The sequence below is a fragment of the Ambystoma mexicanum genome, chromosome 4q (assembly GCF_040938575.1).
Source record: "Ambystoma mexicanum isolate Mex_15411 chromosome 4q, UKY_AmexF1_1, whole genome shotgun sequence".
NCBI classification, from domain to species: Eukaryota; Metazoa; Chordata; class Amphibia; order Caudata; family Ambystomatidae; genus Ambystoma; species Ambystoma mexicanum.
In genome coordinates this window covers 317,132,100-317,152,013 of record NC_090928.1, presented here as the reverse complement: position 1 = coordinate 317,152,013, position 19,914 = coordinate 317,132,100, and positions in this window count along the sequence as shown.

Below are 19,914 nucleotides of genomic sequence, written 5' to 3'. Positions count from 1 at the left end.
GCACTCAATCGACACTACAGAGAAACTACTCATTGAAAATCCAAATTTCGTGAAAAAACGGCTGTATGAGTATGATTGGATTGAATCCTCAGAGCTGGTGCAGTCATCCAAACTCTATGGAAAATAATGTGTAGCTCTAAAAAGCGTGCTTTAACTCCATTGTATTTGAGTACGTTTCCTTCGGCTGTGTTGCGACAGCAGTTTCTAAGACTTTGCATTAACATCTTTCCGACTAAAGAAATTCTTGAAGTCAGGAAACTGAAAGGTATGAGAGACTATAAATGCTGGCTCTGTGGCCACCCAATGGAAACACTTTGCCACCTCCTCATGAGCTGTCAGGGCATTAAGGACATTCGATGTAACCTATTAGCTAGATTTTATTGTAAATAATCAAACTCTAACAAAGAAAGATGTTTGGTTACAATTGCTACAGGGTTCAAGGCTATCTGTTACTTTTGCCTAGTTAGAGATGGTATCAATCATCTTCAAAACGCTTAAAGGAGAGAAGTGACAAAGAAGTTTACTTTTGTATAATAGGACAGTAGGAGTCACTAATTCTGTTCAGTTATGTTTTTTTCTTTTTTTTCTTTTGTTCTTCTCTTATCTTCCTCCTTCTTTTCTTTCTGTAGCAATTGGTTGAAATGGTTGTATCATATGCTTTTATTGTTTTGGATTTATTTTCCGAATTTAAACTGTAAGTGGTAAAAAGCTTCTTTTGAAGCTAATGCTAATAATAAAAAAATAAAAATAAAAGAACAACCACTCCCCTAGACTAGTGGAGCTACAATATAGCATCAGCAACATTCAAGGGCTCAAACAGAATTACCACTTGTGTTAATGGCATCTCGTGATAATAGCAGCTCCACCAACAGCGAATTACTAGAGCAGTCCATAACACAACCTGAAGCCCCACTAAACAGCCCTGTTCCACTTCTCAGTGTGTGACCTGCTCAGAACAACAAGCCTTCATCATAAGACGTGGAGTGTTGTCTATAGATAGGCATCTTGCAGTAGCCTTCATCAATGTACTGATGCTTGCATGGGGGTTTGAAATCCTTCCTCTGGGGAAAGGCGCAATATCCCCAGCAGTACTAAATGCTCACCCGGGCTACCTTTGTCACTTCCTATCTAGATTTGTGCTGTACAAAACACGAATACAAATACATTGCTAAGGGGCAAATTAGGGATTCCAGGGCTACTCACACAAGTGCTGCTTGGCAGACAGACAGATCACTGATTCAGCAGTGTAGTGTATCATCAGCCCTATTCATGTGAGATACATCAGGTTGATAAGAATCCATCAAGTGAGCTGCTTATGGCCCAGTGAATGCTCTTGTAAAGCCATCAGTAGTGAGGCTTCCCAATGCAGTGAGGGGGGGAGTGAATGATAAGCTGGACACAGAGATGCCTCCATCCTATCACTATCAACAGAAATGTTTCCAGAAGATGATTTGGGTGGTGCAGGTAACAAGAGGAATGCACTTCCTGATGATGATGATGATGATGAAGACAATGTTGCTGACATCACTAACTGCTTATGTGTTGGGCAATGAAATGCAGACATCAATACTGCTACTGTTCTTCATGTAATTACATTTTTAACTGCTACATCAGTGCATGGTTGCACAATGTAACCGTGTCCTATTCTGCGTTGATCTAGTTGTCTAAACCACCACATGTGGCTGAAAACATTTACTGTTATCTTGAAGTGTGGGTCACAAAATGATGCATGGACATAGGGCCTCATTACACGGTAGGCGGTGAGCCATGGCGCTACTAGCGCCATGGCTCATGCCGGTAAAATACCGGCACCGCCTTTGGTCGGAAAGGGGATTTACCGCCCCATTCCAAGGTTGGAGGGGCGGTAAATCCCCCTTCCGCCATTGCCCTTCCCCATTCCCATTTCTGCCCCGTAGGGCTCTATGGGAATGGGGAAGGCGCTAATTATGGCACCGCAATTTTGCGGTGCCGTAATTAGCTCCGAGGTCCCTTAGCGGGTTGGATTTGTTAAATCCCCCAACCCGCAAAGGGACCTTGTAGTAAGGCGGTAGGGATTTACCGGTGCCAGTATTTTACCGGTACCGGTAAATCCCTACCGCCATCCGTGTAATGAGGCCCATATTCAGTATTTTCTTCCATTTAGGGTCTTCACACATGGTTAAGAGAACATCAAAGACTAGCTGCGCTATATCCACCTCAAAGCCAAATGATGGGCGATCACCATGTTGGACAGGTTTAATTCTAGCAGGTTCACAAGTATCAGTAGCTCACTGAATGATGCACTGTGCTGGCTAATATGCTTAGTGGCCTCCTCAAAAGGCCATAGCACAGATCAGATATCAGACAATGGGCATAATTATGAGGCTGGCGGCCATGAAATGAACGGTGCCGGTAAGGGACCGGCACCGTTCATTCTGGGCCGCCACATTATGAGTTCTGTAGCGGGTCCCGCTCTGTATGCCTGGCCAGACCAGATGTGCAGAGCGGGACCCGCTAGCAGTACAGGATGCTATCAATGGACCCGTCATTAATGGGCCCATTGCTAGCATCCTGCGCATTCCCATTGAGCCCTTTGGGGGCTCAAATGGGAAAGGGGATGTACCGGGTCTGGGTCGCCCGAAAGGGAATTACCGGGCCCTCCAAGGTGGGAATGGCCAAGTAAGTTCCCTTTTGCGGGACCCGGACCAGAGTTTGGCGGTAGCCATGCTGCTATGGCTACCTCCAAAATCGTAATGAGGCCCAATGTCTTAGGGTTAAGAATGCCTGATATAGTGCTTGACTCTGACTGTTGCAATAATAAGTGATCAAATAGCATTGTTCACATTTAGGGCCAACATGTGTAATGTTTAAATGCAGTTGTCTGCAATTGCAGTCTTCAGGTTGTGTGTGACAATTTCCAGCACACCTGCAATGGGCACAGCATCTTTTGCTGCACTAACGGCCTGACTGAAGTGTAAGTTAATCTTCTTGGAGATGGCAATTATTTCCTTCATTGGCTAACCATTGAGAATGAAATATGTCATTACAAGGTGAAGGTGATGTGCACAGCAAGGAACATTCATGGTATTGCCAAATCAAAGGGTTGCTTCAATATTAGAAATGGTGTCAGCAGAAACAACCCCCAGCTGTAATTGTAAGGGGCTAACTCACTGTGTCATCACCTTCTTGACGTTTCCCAGATTTTGACTCTGTGTGGCCTCCGCGATCAAATCCTTGGTGAGATTGGGTACCTTAAAATCTTATAATTTGTGTTTCCATCACAACTCTGGATCTGTGTCAGTGTCCTCGTCCTCCTTGGCATCAGGGATGTCTAGAGTCATATGTTGTAGTCTGGATTTGTATGGGTTGTAATATTCACCTAACGTTCCAGCATCATCATTATTATTCTCAGACGTACTAGATGAGTGTGTTGGTGACCCATATACTGATCATCAACACTGTGAACATTATGTTCCTCTAACCTGTGAGTAGTTTCACGAGACTGCCCAGTGGATGCAATCTGCACATCACCCTGTTCTGCCACAAAGACAGTGATGCCAACTACCTCCTTGACTGGCTGAAATACCTGCTGACCATGTACTACTTTATCTTTCACACCAGAGTGATGTGTGGCATAAGGTGCAGCAGAATGCAAGGTTGATATCTTCAATTTACAAAGCACAGTTCTTGCATCCCAATGCACAGTGAGGCTCGTCTGGGTGATGTAAAACACCATCTAGCCACATGTCTACCCGCTGGTATGTTTAGATGCAACATCCTTTCACCAAACGATTGTGCAATGTAATATTGATAATTTTAATCTCGCTTGTCACAAAAGATAGCACACAGAGTTAAAGCAAATGAGTGCAAAATCCTGCCTAAAAACTAACATATATATATATATGTTGTATTTAATTTCCAAGTTTAAAGATAACGTGAGTATGATTTTAGACTTGCTCATAACCTTAACCTTATATCAAGCAGACACTACAAAAGACATACTATTGCATTAAAATACACAAAATATACAATACAATATTCAATTAAAATGTGCACAACCTATATCAACCAATCCAAATACAATAATATCGCCATATATAAAAGTGGCAATATCCACAATTCTTAAGGTTTTGTTCTTGTATTACTTAAAATGTAGATCAGCCCTTAATAGGCACGACACTGCCAAATGATTTCTGAAATGTATTTATTTAATTATCGTTTGCTTGTTAGGTGCTTATACAGCAACTAAAATACTGTTTCAAAGTGTCCACAGGGCAAGGGGAGGGAACAAGGTAGTGAAATACAATACCAAACACAATATTTAATAAGAACAGTGGGGGAAATGGACGAAAGGACGAACTTACTATGCCTTGTGAGTATTCAGAACGCGCAACTGCAGCAAGGAAGAAGGGTTAAGAGTGTAGAAGCGTAAGTGCTGAGGAATCCAAGCTCATGGGTGGGCCACAGATTAAGTGCTATGGGTGTTGAGTGCTACACGGCCAGGAGCTACGTTAGGAGTAAGTGCAAACCTCCAGGGTGGAGGGAGTGCCAAGAGAGATGTGCTGAGGGTAGACAGGAGCTGGGACAATTGGGTGTGGAAGGTTTGGGGCCCCGGACAACAATCACAGCAACTGTGGGATTAGCAGAGGAAAGAAGAAGGGAAGGAGGAGGTAAAAAGGAAAGTCTTGAGGAGCTTCAGGAATTTAAGAAAGTGCTGCTCAAGGTGTAGCATCAGGGGGAGGCTGTTCAATAGGAGGGAGCCAGCTGAGGAAAGCAATCAACCACCTTCCCTCTCTTTAACCAAAAGTTGTACACACAAAGAGTTGGTTCCAGAGGAACGTAGTGGTCTAGATGGAGAGTATTTACTAAAATAAAGTTGAAGATAGTGTGGTCCCCGGGCCCAGTCAGCCTTGTGGATGATGCAGAGGATTTTAAATGTAATCTGTGCAGCAACCGGGAGCCAACAAAGACTTTTAGGGCAGGAGATATGCAGTCCCTTGGCTTAAAGCCAAGGATAAGTCTTGCTGCCCTATTCTGGAAAAGCTGAAGGGTTTGCAGATTGGAAGAAGGTAGATTCAGGAGGAGGCAATTGCAATAGTCAAGCCTAGAGAGAACCAGGGCTCGGGTAACATTGAGCCTCTGGTGGAAAGTGAGAAAGTGGAAAACTCCTTTGCTAAGGAAGACCTGAAAGTGGGACTTCTTGGCAATGTCCAGAGTGTGAGGGAGGAAGGAAAGAGAGGAGTCATAGATGACTCCAAGGTTTCTGGCTTCAGACGAAGGAGCAGGGGGAGAGCCCAAGGAGGATGACCAGAGTGAAGGGAAGAAGGAGGGAGCAGGGTTCCCTATGTGAAGGATCTCAGTTTTACCGGCATTGAAGCAGAGATCGTTGGAGGTGCACCAGGACTGGATGGCAGCTATTCAGTAACGGATGATGGAGGGTGCAAGAGTATCAGCAGGACGTATTAAAAAGAGCTGTGTGTCATCTGCGTAACACTGAATGTTGGAGGAGAAGGAGGAAATGAGGCATGCAAGCAGAGCTAGATAGATGTTATAGAGCCAAGGGTAGAGGATAAAGCCCTGGGGGACACCATAGGTGGAGTTGGAAGTAGGAGAGGAGAAGATGCATCGAATGATTTGGGAAGAGCAGTCAGTAAGCAAGTATGTCAGCCAGTCCATTGTCGTTCCGAGATACCAAGGGAATCCCAGAGCCTTTATATGAGGATGGAATGGTTGACTGTATCAAAGGTTGAGGAGAGATTCAGTACCTTCACATTGCCCAGCCTTCCTCAGCGTACACATATTTGTATTCCCTGTCTTTGTTTGAAAACATGGTTAACTTTCAACTATTTTTTCCTTCTCCTTTCTCGTGTGCACAGTATCAGTTAAAGAAAACAATGATCATTTCTCTTACACTATACCATATTTCATTAATTCCAAGTAAATGAACATTGTATTCAATGTACCTCACATTTTCATATTAACCCCTTCTTATTTATGTTAAATATACTCAAGCACTGTATCCACTGGCAACCATATTTAATGGTGGCTAAATATTATATATTTATTTTCTGTATACAAATACCACCTTCCAATGTGGACTACGGTGGTACTGAAAGTGTCAGTCTGTATACCTGGTTCCATGCCCAAGTAAGTGAACATAAACATAAATACTTATCGCTATCACCATTACATATCTGCTTCATTCAATATAGTATATTTTAACAACACATTACGAATGTGTTGTTAATAATAATTAATAGAAACTCACTAATAATTAACATACCTAATAAATGCATATATACAACCATAAGGAGAAAAAGCTATGCAAAGCCCTATATAATTTCAAAATATATTAATGTTATAATTCCAAATTCATTGTTAAAAACAATATCAATTGACTAGAGAGAAATATACAATTATAATATAATTAATCCAAATAACATTCATTCCAGCTCCATTAATATCACATTCACTTTACCCAATCAAGGGCTTTTTTGTTTAAATGTATTATTCAATTGTTCACAATTGTTTATTAATTTTACATTGTATCATGTATCTCTCTTGTCACTTGTATTTGTACAGATGTATTCTAGAAATTGATACATCTAAATGGTTTGACTTCTTTAGTGCCCAATGTCCTTGTCTAGAATGTAGGTCTTCCTGAGGACTAGAAAAAAACAATTTTTAAAAATTAATTTGGCTGGTTCATCCTTTCATTAGTTCTCAAATTAATGTGGTTCTCTCCATAATTCAAAACTCATTGTGCCAGTCACAGCCACATTTGCATTTAGGTGTAGCTTTCTCCATTTGTATGTTCAATGATTAAATCATAGGCTTTGAAACTATGTATTCATAAAAATACATGTTCATAGGGCTGTTGAATTGAAATACCTTCATTTTGAGTTTTTAATTTACAATTAATGAATGTTTCTTCTTTCACACTGTTTGTGATACTTACAACCTTGACCAGTACATTTATGTTATATCTCAAAGAGAATTTGCTCTTCATCTATAGGGACAGTGACCCTTGTTACATGTACATTATGTGCTAATTCCATACCCTGCAAAACTATATTATCTATTGATTCAGTTCCCTAAATGATTGAGCTAATAAATAAGAGCATATTCTGTGTTAAGAAAAATGTAATGTAATGTTCAGCTTCCTTTTAAGTGGATTTCCCTTTAAAGGATTAGTTGTTATGTGTGTCCTCATTCTTTGTAAGTGTTCCCTTATTTGTCATTGTGTCGCTTGCACATAAACACAGTAATATTGTGGGAGAGCATTAGCTACTCATGTTTTCTTAATGATCCAAAGTAGCTTTTCTCTGAATAGATGTACCCCAATTAAATCTTGGGCATTTGCCATTCAATAAATGTTTCTTACCTTGCATAAAGATTTGCATGGATCCTCTTATTGTTACATTCCTGGCATCTGCGTGCTCATGGCGTATTGTCTGTTTCATACACCATGTGCAACATCATCCAGTTGCGAACCACGTGCATGTGGTGACGTCATCACATGGCCACATTTATTACGATGAAAGACATAAATGGGACACACAGTCTCAGTCTACCCAATTATTTTGATAACTATTGAAACTATGTATGTAATGGCTACCATGAAGGTGTGTGTTTGCTTGTAAATTTGACTGAAGTATAATATGATGATTGTAATGTGCTTACTTTAATGTTTTACTTTACAAATTGAATATTTCCCTATTAAGATTTTTACATGAATTCACCCAATCAAAATAGGCCATTCAATCACTTTGTTTAAGCCCATTTATTGTGAATTAAATTTCAGGATTCAGAACCTTTTGTTGAGTATGGTGTTCACCTTTTGGTGTAGTCTTGCTTTAATGACTTCTGATACACTCCATTCAGGGTCATCTGCACTGTGGGATTCTTCTAGCTAATGATTCACTAGTGGTGCATTCTCTATCTTAGTTGGATCCTTGATCTGTGCTGCGGGATCCATTGTATTCCTCAATCTTGTTTTTGTTCCTATGTATATTTTTGTAATGGACATTTTCCACGGTAAGAGTACTGTAACAGAATGTACCAGTCCTTTTTATTTATATACCCCAACATTTAGTAAGGGTTCCTATATTATTGGTCTCTTTGTTTTCTTGATGCACAACCAAATTGTCTTTTAAATGTTTACCTCTTTTCAAGGCAAATTGCAGTTTTTTCTTTAAAGCAAGCAGTGTACTGTAAAATTATTATTTTATACAAAAGACAAAAACCACTTTGGTTGTCAAGCAGATATGAACTTGTGCTATGTGATAGGTGGAGGAATTATTGAAACCTATCCATGGGCATCTTGATAAATGGAGAGACTATCTCTATGCAGCAACTCAGCGCACAGAAATCCTCTGCTAATCAAGCAGTGATGGTACATGCTGCCATGGTAAATGTGGTATCATCAAACGTACGGAACTCAATTACGGAATGAGAATACATTAGACAGTGTTACTGTAAAATTAATTAACATTAATAAGGATCCTGTCACCCGCAAATTTTTGTTTGGAGGTGATTTCCTTTATTATTTAATAATGCTAAGTACGCCCTTTCAAAATGCCTCAGTTACTCCTATCACTTATGTAATCACCTATACATTTCAACACAAGTATATGTGTATATCTTAGATGCGGGGAAATACACATTTGCACTATCCACAAGTACTTATAGAACTCTGTCATTCCATCATCCCATCAAGATATTAGCACATTCCTCTATTCATGGCAGTTTCTATGAATTTGAAGTAATTTTCCATTGTGGATATTATCTGTCTGCATTCTTGGATGCTAACTGTTTTACCACAAGATGGATTTTTTTTCCGCTTTCCTTATGGAACAACACGTTCTATGGTATATGCAATGTTCATTGCCACCTTATATGATGTACACATTTCATTCCATGATATATGAAATTTACTGTATGATATTCGTGCGTTTTTATGATATATTCTTTACAATAAATTATATATTGTTTTGTATGATGAAAAATGTGTGTGAAAATGCTGAAATATTCCACTAACATCTCCTCATAGCATCCCTCGACATGTCCTAAAAACAATTAATGAAGTAATATATTCTGTCTGAAGGTATCTGTCTTTAAGTTATCCACGACAATATTTTTGCCAGTTAATATTTCAAGTTGTCTGATAACAATTTCATGTTGATATAAACATTCATAATACACGTGATTGTTCAGTAGTGCATTTAATCTGAGTTGACCGGTTGAGAAAGATACTGATCAAGTTAATGGCCCTCATGCCAAGAATGGTGGCACAGGAAAGAATGGCAGTAAAATGGAAGTAGCAGGATGAACACCACTTTCCTGTACCACTGTGCCCTGGGTTTGGAGTTCAAGTGGAGAGTTCACCTCTGGCACTTGGCTGGAGCAGAATCCTACACTATGCAGCCTCGAATTGGGTGATTTACCTCAGCAGAATTACTGCTTGCAGTAAATCTGAAAATTACACATGAGTCCCATGGACTCCAAAAATGGGAGAGATACCACATTACCACTGTAGGGTTTTGCTCGGGCCCTCCAACCGCGCAAAGAACATATCACGCGGGAGCCAGGCGAACTGTCAACCTCTTCTTTATTAAACAAGGCAGGAACTGCCGAACTCTTTCCCCCGGCCCCCACCCGAGCCCAACGTCACTCCCCCTCCCGGGAAAGATAAGACCGCAATGGCGGTCTGCCCACACAATGATGTGGGCGGGCTGCAAGCCCTGGGAAAGGACCTGACATCTCCCTCCTTTTTAACAAGCAAGATGCTTGCCGCTCCTCACTCCATCTCATCTATGAGTCTGTGGGGTTTTATGCGACTTCTCTGGGGTCGACCACAATTGCACAGTGTCCTCTCTGTCTGTCCCTGTGACGTCTGATTGTCCTCACTTTCCGATGCCTCCCACTCTCCCAGGTAAGGGGAGTCTTGACTGAGGTCCTCATCGCTGTACCCAAATCCGACTTGCTCGTGCTCTGTGTGGCCCATCCAGGGCTTGAAGTGAGACACATTCCGAGTGACTGAGGATTTGTCAGTTCTCTGAACTGAGATCATGGTCCCTTTCTTTTGTGTACCGATCAGCGGGTCTTGTGCGAACGTGGCATCCTCCTTTCTTTGTTTGGGTTGCCGCAGCCACACTTGGTCTCCGGGTTCAATGTGTGACTCCTGAGCTTTCCTCTTGTGGTCCGCTGTCTCTTTCATTTTGGCTTTCGCGGCGTCATCCTTGTCTCTGGCCTCCTGTTCAAGTGGCGTTGCTTCTGCCGAGTGTGTGTCCTCCGGCAGTCGAGTCTGGATCGGTCTGCGGAACATCAGGTCAGCTGGGCATATGCCCGTCGTGCTGTGGGGCCTGTGGCGATAGTCCCTAAGGAACTGATAGAGTGCTTGTTCGAAAGGTTTGTTGAGTATGCCCGCTATTTGTAGTGTCCTTTTGATGTTGGCCATGAATCTCTCGACCATGCCATTGGCCTGTGGCCATCGTGGTGTTATGCTCCGATGCTGGAACCCCATGTATCTTGAAAAGTTCTCAAAATCCTTTCCCATGAATGGTGCTCCATTATCGGACTTAATGACCCTGGGAATTCTGTAAATAGACAGCATGCAGTCCAGTGCTGGGATAACGCTGGAGGCTGCGCTGCTGTCAATGATTTGCGCCTCTGGGAATCTTGAATGTTCGTCTATTAACACCAGCACGTACGTGCCATCTCTCAGGGGTCCAAAGAAATCCACCGCCAGTTCCTCCCACACGTGTCCTGGTAGTGGTGACATGTGAAGTGGGTTTGGGTGAGGGGGAGGTGCTACTTGCGCGCACGTCGTGCATTGGCCTACCATCTCTTCTACCATTGCGTCCAACATGGGGAACCATACCTTTTGCCTTAGTAGTCGCTTGGTGGCGACCACTCCTCGGTGACTTTCATGTGCTAATTGAATCGTTCTGATGCGTAGCGATTTGGGGAGAAGAACTTTGCACCCCTTCAGTATGACATGATCGTCGACTATGGAGAGTTCATCTCGACCTGGTCTATGTGCTTGATGTCCTCTTGAATCTCTTCAGGTTCCTGTCTCGCTTGTTGACGCATGTGCGCTCTTCTGTCCTCCTGCATGCAGTGACGTATGATTCGCAGTGCTGGGTCCTGCTCCGAATGTGTGATTATGTCCGCCCACCCCAGAGACAAGGGTTGCAAGTGGTGAACCACGTAATTGAGGTATTCGTCGGCGATGGATGGTTGAGGGTTTGAAGGGCCAGTTGGGTGGCGAGACAGATAGTCAGCTGGGTTGTCTTCCTTTCCCGGGCGGTGCTTAATGACAAACTTATAGTCCTGCAGACGTAGACCCCATTGCGCTATCCTCGGTGGCATTCTTGATTTGGGGTCTCCGTAAATTGTAAGTAAGGCCTGGTGATCCGTTATGATGGTGAACGCCTTGCCATACAAGAACAGATGAAAGTACTTGCATGCCCATACCACTGCCAGGCTTTCCTTTTCGGCCTGGGAGTACGCTTGTTCTGTGGGGGTTAGGCTCCTGCTGGCATATGCCACGATGTATACGTCTGTGGGTTTCTGCGGATCAACTTGCGTTAGTATGGTGCCCAGGCCAACAGGGCTGGCGTCTACGATTACTTCGGTGTGTCTCTTGGCGTCGAAGTAGGCCATGTCCTCCGCGTTTGTAATGGTGTCCCAAATTGCCTCAAATGCTCTTTGGCAGTCTGTGGACCATGTGTAGGGTTGATCTTTTTGTGTTAGTAGGCGTAGAGGGTTGCTGATGGTTGCGTAGTCCTTTAGGTACCTGGAACAGTAGCTGGCCAATCCTAGGAAGGACCAGAGCTCTGTCATGTTCGTCGGGGGTGTGGCTGAGTTGAGCGCTGCTACTTTCTCCGGATCTGGTCGCATTCCTTTGCTGGAGAAGATGTGGCCGAAGAATCGTAATGAGCCTTTTCCAAATTCGCATTTGGACTTGTTCAGGTTTAACCCAGCTGCTTGTAATGCTTCACACACTCTGTGAAGAGCTGTGTCGTGCTCATCCTTGGTCTTGCCAAATACCAGGACATCATCTGAGTAGTTCAGACAGTTTGGCACGTGCCTGATCACGCGGTGTATTTCCTCCTGGAAGATTTCGGCTGCGGAGGATATCCCGAAGCTGAGCCTCTTATAGTGGAATAAGCCCAGGTGCGTGACGAAAGTTGTGATGTACCTGAACTCGGGTGCAATCTCAATCTGATAATATCCCTTTGTGAGGTCCAGTTTGGAGAAAACCTGCGTCCCGTGGAGGAGGTGGATCATTTCAGTGATCCTGGGTGCCTGATGTCTCTCCCTTTCGATTGCTGCATTGGCTCTCCTCATGTCTACGCACAGGCGTATTGATCCGTCGGGTGACTTTTTGGGGATGGGGACAATGGGGGATACCCATGAAGTGGGTCCTGAGACTGGTTCGTTAACATTGAGTTTGATGAGCTTGTCTAGTTCTTTTTCGACTTGGCGCTGTATGTTCACGGGTATCCCGCGATAGTGTTGGGCGACAGGCGGTATGTCCGGGTTTATGTGCAGCTGTACCTTTCTGTGTTTCAATTTTCCCAGACCCTTGAACAGATTTGGCAAGGTTTGTTCTATTGCGTCCGGTCTGGCGAAGTACTTGTGGGCCATCAGTTGGTACAGAATGTGCACCAAGCCCATCTCGACAGCGGTCTTAAAGCTGAGGCTGCATCCGCTGTTGGCTTCTGTCTTCAGAATGTGTAGGGGAATCTTTGCCGCATGTGATTTGTGTACGCACCACACAGAGATGGTCCCTTTGCAGGGTAGTGGGGTTGTGGCTCCATATGGATAAATATCCACTGTTGCCTTCTGATCTTTGGTGGGTTGGTGATTGAGTTGTACGCTTGTTTGTTTATTATGTTGACTGTCGCCCCTGTATCAATGAGGAATTCCAGAGGCGTGTTGTTGACTTGTAGTGTGAGTATTGGACTGTGTTGGGTGGCTGTGGCATTGTTGAGTGCCCACACATACCCCTTTTTCCGTTGGTCGTCCTCTGATGACTGGGATTCACTGCCTGATGGGGAACGCATCTCAATGTATCGGACAAATCTCCTCCTTTGGGATCGTCTAGAGCCGTCCGTTGTCTTCCGGTCATCCCTGGCATATGAGCTTCTCCTGGTTCTGTCTTCTCTCCGGGGTCCTATCTGGTCTTCTTCACCTCTCCCGGCGGGTGGGCAGTGTCGCGAGCTTCTCCTTCTCTCCTGTTGTCTCGGTCTACTGGGCTCTGGGCCGGGTGCATTCTTGCAGACCGCTCTATAGTCGTCCATTCCGCCACATGTGGCGCACTTTTGTCCAACGGCTGGGCACTCGCCCACGTGTGGATATTCGTACCCGCATCTGTAGCACGTGGCGCTGACTGGTTCCCACCTTGTGAGGGGGCGGCATATAGTTTGTTGATTGTGTCCGCGCTGGGCGTCTGATGTTGAATGGTGACCTTGCCTAGGCTGTCTAGCTGCGACTCAACTGCCGCTTCCATTCTGGCGAGGGCGAGGATTTCCTCGAGGGACCTTTGCTTTTGAAGCAGTTGTTTTTTGAATGGTTGGAATATGCAGCCAGCAATGACCTGGGATCTTAGTGCTTCCTCGTTGGAGTATTTGTGGAATTCACAGTACTTGAGCCTGATTACTTAGACGCATTGCAAAATTGTCTAGCGACTCCCCTTTTTCCTGTCTCGTGGTATGGAACACGTGGCGCTCGTAGTCGATGTTAGTGTGGGGTGTGAAGTATTCTGATAGCTTCCCATGAAGTTCTCTGTATGTGACAGTGTCTACATTCATCAGTTCACCTGCTATGTCCCTGACAGCTGAGCCTACCGTCATGAATAGTGTGTTTTTTAACATTGCATCATCGGTGAGGCCGATTGCCCCTGTGTAAAATTTGAAATCCCTGAGCCAGATGACCCATCTAGGTCCCATATTAGAGGTGTCCCTGACATCGAATGGGCCAGGTATGGGCAGGTTTTGGGAGGCGCTACCTGAACCTTGTGCTGGTTGTTGATCATCTGCCGCGGCTCCCGCTCCACCTGACGAGGATGCTGCTGGGCTCGTTGGAGCAGACATGTCCGCGGTGACAGGCACACTCTAGATGAGGCCTGAAGTGTCTCTGCGGGGCCTTGTGCTGTCGCTGCATTGCGATCACTCCACACGTGTAGCTTCGACGTGGAGCGTGAGCTGCCTGGTGGCCTCGGGGGTTGATATGCTGTGGCGCGCCCTTCCTGTCCCTTCCTTGGATGATCCTCGGGTTCCCCACGTGCTGCGTGTCCTCCCGCTGCCTGCCGGTTGGAGAGGGGAGAGAGGGAGGGTGTGGCAGCTGCTTGCAGCAATTGTGGGCCAGCTGGGCCCCTTGCGCTCTTCAGCTGCACCAACGTGCGGGGCCTGCGTCCGCCGTGGGCCTTCCGCACTGTTCACGAGTGCGCCCACGTGTGCAGCGCCAAGAGCGCGGGCTCCTGCGGCGGGTTCGATCTGAGAAGAGGAGAGCCGACGCGCCTGCGCCGCTCGACCGCGGTCCTCTGCGTGCCTCCCAGGCCTCGGGAGCGGAGGTGCGCCGACACGCTGCAACCGCTCAACTGCGGGCCTCCTTCTGGCACGGGTGGGTAACGTGTACCCCTGGTCGCCAAATGCAGGGTTTTGCTCGGGCCCTCCAACCGAGCAAAGAACATATCACGTGGGAGCCAGGCGAACTGTCAACCTCTTCTTTATTAAACAAGGCAGGAACTGCCGAACTGTTTCCCCTGGCCCCCACCCTAGCCCAACGTCACTTCCCCTCCCAGGGGAAGATAAGACCGCAACGGCGGTCTGCCCACACAATGACAACTACCACTCTCAATCGGTGGCACAGCCACAAGACCGAGTGGCAGTAAGGGTTAATGGGTTTGGTGTTTTTTTCAGCCAACTCTAATGATAACCAATATGTTTAATTAATTTTGAGGCTCACACGTGTTAATGTATTGAAATGCATCAAACTATGCACTCTTTGTAATTTGGCAAAGATAAAGTACACACTTCTTTGCTCTTGTTATTGCTGTGTCGCTGTGGTTATCTGCTATTATTAGAATGGGCAAATAAAGGATTTGAAGGAGCGGAATCCCTGTATGCAAAAATCAATGCTCAGTAGACAACACATTGATCGAAAGGCTGTAAAACAACCTTGATTCAATTCCCTGCTTTCTGTCAGTTTAGTGTTACAATGTTCGGCCTGGTCCTCATCGCAGGCAGTTGCCATTAATAAACTCACACATGTCTGCTTCCTCTCAACATATGGGTTTTGCTTATGCTATACAGCATGCGGCTACGATGGGAGGCCCAATTAAGTGTGACAGGTAATCAATAAGGCAGATCGTCACATCAACACATGTAATCATGTCTAAACTAGTTATGCTAAAAAGCTCGCCTCTCCAAAGAAGTCATGACAATTTGGTGAATGTTCCTTGATAACATTGTGGCTTGAAATATATCAAAGGGAGGAGTAGAGAACAGAAACATTGGCGAAATCAAGGTTCAGATGCATTCCAGGGCAGCATTTTAATAACCAGTAAAACAGTCTGTACAATGCTCAACGCTTGGAGATCAAGGTTGGTATGTACCATAGATTGCAAGCTCACTGTAACCAATAGAGAGCTACATTAGAAGAGGGGTGGGTGTGCTTGCCACCATATCACCAGAGATAATGACGATTGTTATGTATTCCTGAAAATCTGCCTGATTATGACTTTACAGCTCCCCCTTTGGTAACAACAGTGGTATTGCTGGAATACCACTAGCAGTATAGCAGAAATACCACTTACCATATTTATAATATTGTTTCTATCCATGTTTACCCTAGTTTGTGGGTGGAAATTCACAGTGCATATTACTTTCATTCCACTTCCATGCATTTTGATGCACAAAAGGACATTTCTGACACTTCTATGCATTACTTGAGGAAGGTAGTGAGGGTTGGGGCATCAGAGATGTCCAGGTTTTCAGCTCCTTCCCCTGTGCCCCTTACAAAACATGTTTTACCCTCTATTGAACGGAAGTCCTGGTGCCTCCCCACTGTACAGGACAAAAATATAAATAATATTCTTCCTACAATTTAACAATTTTGGAGTAAATACATTGGTGGATTTTCATGGTGAATATGCACCCTGTAATTAGGCAATATTTCCCACTAGTTGTATACATTTGGATGGGTAGAGAAGTAAAACAAGTACAATTTGGCTAACACACATGGTTTTCTTATTACCTCCCAAGTCTTAATGAGGCCTTGTCAGTGGTGATGCTCCCGGGATATGATAAGTGAATAAACATGAGGTCATCTCTAGGATCCTGGGCAGATGAAATTAATGAGATGTGAGGACCTTTGCAGCATTATGGTCCTTTCTGTTTTATGACGCCTTCTTATCATCATTCTTCACATGAGCCCAAGAATTTTTTGTTTTTCGTTAAATCACAGAGGACATTGGGTGAGGGTGTTCCCCGAAATGTTGGCTTTGACTATACTTGCCCTGACACATCAGTGAGAGACACGTGCAGTGAAAAAGCACTAGGCTCCACACTTTAGAGGCAGCTTAAGCTAACCTGATGAAAGCCATCCAGGCTCCATCTTTGGATCGTGGCAGTTTCCTACTGGACTCCTATTTTCAGGAGAAAAGCACCAGATGGAGATGGACCTATGTCCCTTACCCAAAAAGCTTTGGACTAGAAGTCGACGATGGGGGGTGAGGTAAACCAGAAGGATATGGACAAGTGAAGATCTGCAAACACAGAAGAGCAACGACGGACTAAGCCCATTTATGAAAGAAGTTCATTGTTCTCTGGGATGGCAATAGCTGATTGGAGGTTTTGTCAAGATAAAGGGGTTGTGTAGTGGGGTAGAATCACATTCTGCCCGTTTCTTGAAAGAAGTGAAAGTAAAAGGGCTGTTTGTTCATCTCTTGAGATTGATCTGTGATTATAAACTCGTTGATAGGCCAAAAGTTGAGTTGCACACATACTTGCAAACAAGCCACTGCAAATTAAACATTATAACAGCATCCATTCGATATCATTAGAATCATACTAATATGCTTGGAGTTTGTGTGGGAATTATTGCAATGGCTGACATTTACTTATATTTATTTATTTATTGGAAATTAAAAATTTTTCACTAAGCAACAATATACAAAGCACAAAGCGCATATTGATGACTAGATGAGTCTCATTCCTGCTTGATTTACAAAGCTTTACATAGATATGATATATTGGTTACAATGTTAAATTAGTTTGTGTGAAGGAAGGAGCTGTAAATAGTGAATTGGGTCAGCTAATGGCAGACTTTAAATAAAGCTTCAGTAATTACAGCATGTACATTTAAATACAGATATGTAATCCAATGATGACTATGTCTGGGGGTTACTGCACTTGCACCTTCTGAATGATCACAAGGCCTAGTAGGACGGCCTCTTTCTTTCTCCTCCTTGTTAGCATATTTTCCTTTCGTTCCCATGTTCCCTCCCTGCTGCGCTGTGGGCGCTTTGAAATACAATTTACTTGATGTATAAGCGCCTTACAAATGCACAATAAAATTAATGAAAATAAATAAATTGGTGGAGGGGTCATAGCGGCCTCAGAATCTAACAATCCCAACTGGGAGAGAAGGTGGTAGTTATGGGTGACTATGAAGTCACAGCGGGTATGCCCTTAATTATGAATGTGCAAACGTTTGAAACAGCTAATGGTGAACAAGGGACGGCTAGTTCGAGAGAAGTATTTGGAGGGTGCCAGCTCATAGATTCTGTAAACACACGAAGAAGGAATTTCAATAAACATGTTTGCATGGTTAATCACACCAGATGATGCTGATGCTCGAAGGTTGGTGAATCTCATTGAAGGTTGCAGAGCAGGGGTGCACAACTAGTTTGCCGCAGCCAAATGTAACTTACAATCTGTCTACGAGGGGCCGGATAGTTTGTGTGGGGTAGCCGGGAGGAGTATGTAGTGAATCTACGCCCCCCATACATTTTTAGTAAGCATGTGGGGAACTAACAGGCGTCTTAAGGTGTACTTCTTGTATTTATTGCTATTTCTGCTTTCAATTCTGAAGCACATTTATTAACCAAAACAGTTTTTCTAGTGCTTATTAACATACTTCAAGTGCTGGTGTTAGTTCAAATTATTACCAAGCCAGAAGGAAAAACTGATTTGGCCCTGGTCTTGTACATGTTATCCATAGTGTGAGAACAACATCATCCCCATGCCACCAGCAGCAACAACCTAACAGAGAGCTAGCTGTCCTGCAGGTGGAAAAGAGCTGTGCAGATGTGGTGACAAGTAGACTGGGAGCCGACTGGCAGCTTAGGATTAGGACACCATCACATTTTTAAAATAAAACTAAATGAAAATCCTTTTAATGTGCACCCTCCATACGCAACACCTCTGCATTCAGAAGTACTGCCACAAAAGACTTCAATGCCCACAGTCAACATTGCTTTGTTATCAGGCAAATAATCATTTAGCTCTTTCCAATACTTAGCTCTGAAGCAGCATACAAAGGTGGTGTGCACAGGCCACGTATACACAATATCACTGATATAGTTTATTTTCTACACTGCTTAGTAATCTGTTTTACAGAACCGGTGTAGGTAAAATTGTGTGCTAAACCGAGAAGAACAACTGGGTTGCTACTGAGCTTGAATCACAGTGTGAGCACAGGCCCTCCCTGACACCCCAGCAGCATGCACATGACAAAGCAAGCCATTTGTCCCACATATGAACAATAGATGTACAGACCGCAAGCCTGAGGGGAAAGGGGTGATGATGAGGCTCTGTATTTGGGCCTTCCAGCTCTTCCAATTGAAATGGACCCCACACATTGGGGGGGGCCTCTAAAACATGGCAAAATACATTTTATGTTGTCATTTAGATATTGACCACTGGCTGCTTTTATTTGTTCTGTCATGCAGGTGAGAATGAACATAATATGATATGATAAGTCATTCATAATGCACCTGTAGACAAGTGATTTTAGGCGCCACAAGACAAGGAAGGGGAAACAAAACACAAACACTCCAGACCATTAACCCCTGTTACAGCCCCTGCAATGGGGGATGAAGGCCATTAGCACCCTGAGGTGCTAAAAAATTGATTTTCCTTCCTATAGTGGGCAGTAGAAAGGAACATACTTTTCCAAGATGGCCACCATGGAAAGGGAAGGCAGCCTGCGGGAGCTGAAAAGAAGGCGTGAATGCGGCGGAGGCACCTGCTGCCACAAAAAATAAGGTAAGTAGAGGGTGATGAAGGTGAATAAAATAATAAATGGGACAGAGAGTGGGGAGGAAGATGGCAGCAGAGAGAGCCCGCCATCAGCCGGCTTAGAACGTGGGCTTGTACCGGCAGTTCCAGCCTGCGTTCCTAGCAACCTGATTGGCTGCCTCCCCCTCCCAGAGTGCTAATGTACAATTTTAGTCACACATCCATCCCCCAATCACTTCCAAAAACTGTACATAGAACGCTATAGCCATATTAAGCTTTCACACACCAACTGCCACTTAACAATCTTTTACAAATCTTGTGCATCTGCATTTCCCTTACTTGTACAAAAACAGTGAACACAATGCTCCTATTATTGCTGATATGCATTGTGCAGTGAGAGAAGTGCATACATAGAAGGGGCAATACAAATGGGTAAGTGCTCATGAGAACCCAGAAGGGAAATAACAAGGTATGCCAAGGTGGGATGCCACTGAGTAACTATAGGAGCAGAGGAGTACATTGGCTGCATCTTAACCATAACATCCCTTTAAAAAAAGTGTTTTCTGTCAATTTAATAGGTTTTTATATGTGGAAATGTTTCATAGTGTTACATCACTGTATATAAGTTATTCATAATTCCTCTTTTCATACATATGAAAGAACTATAAACCTCCTTTAAAAA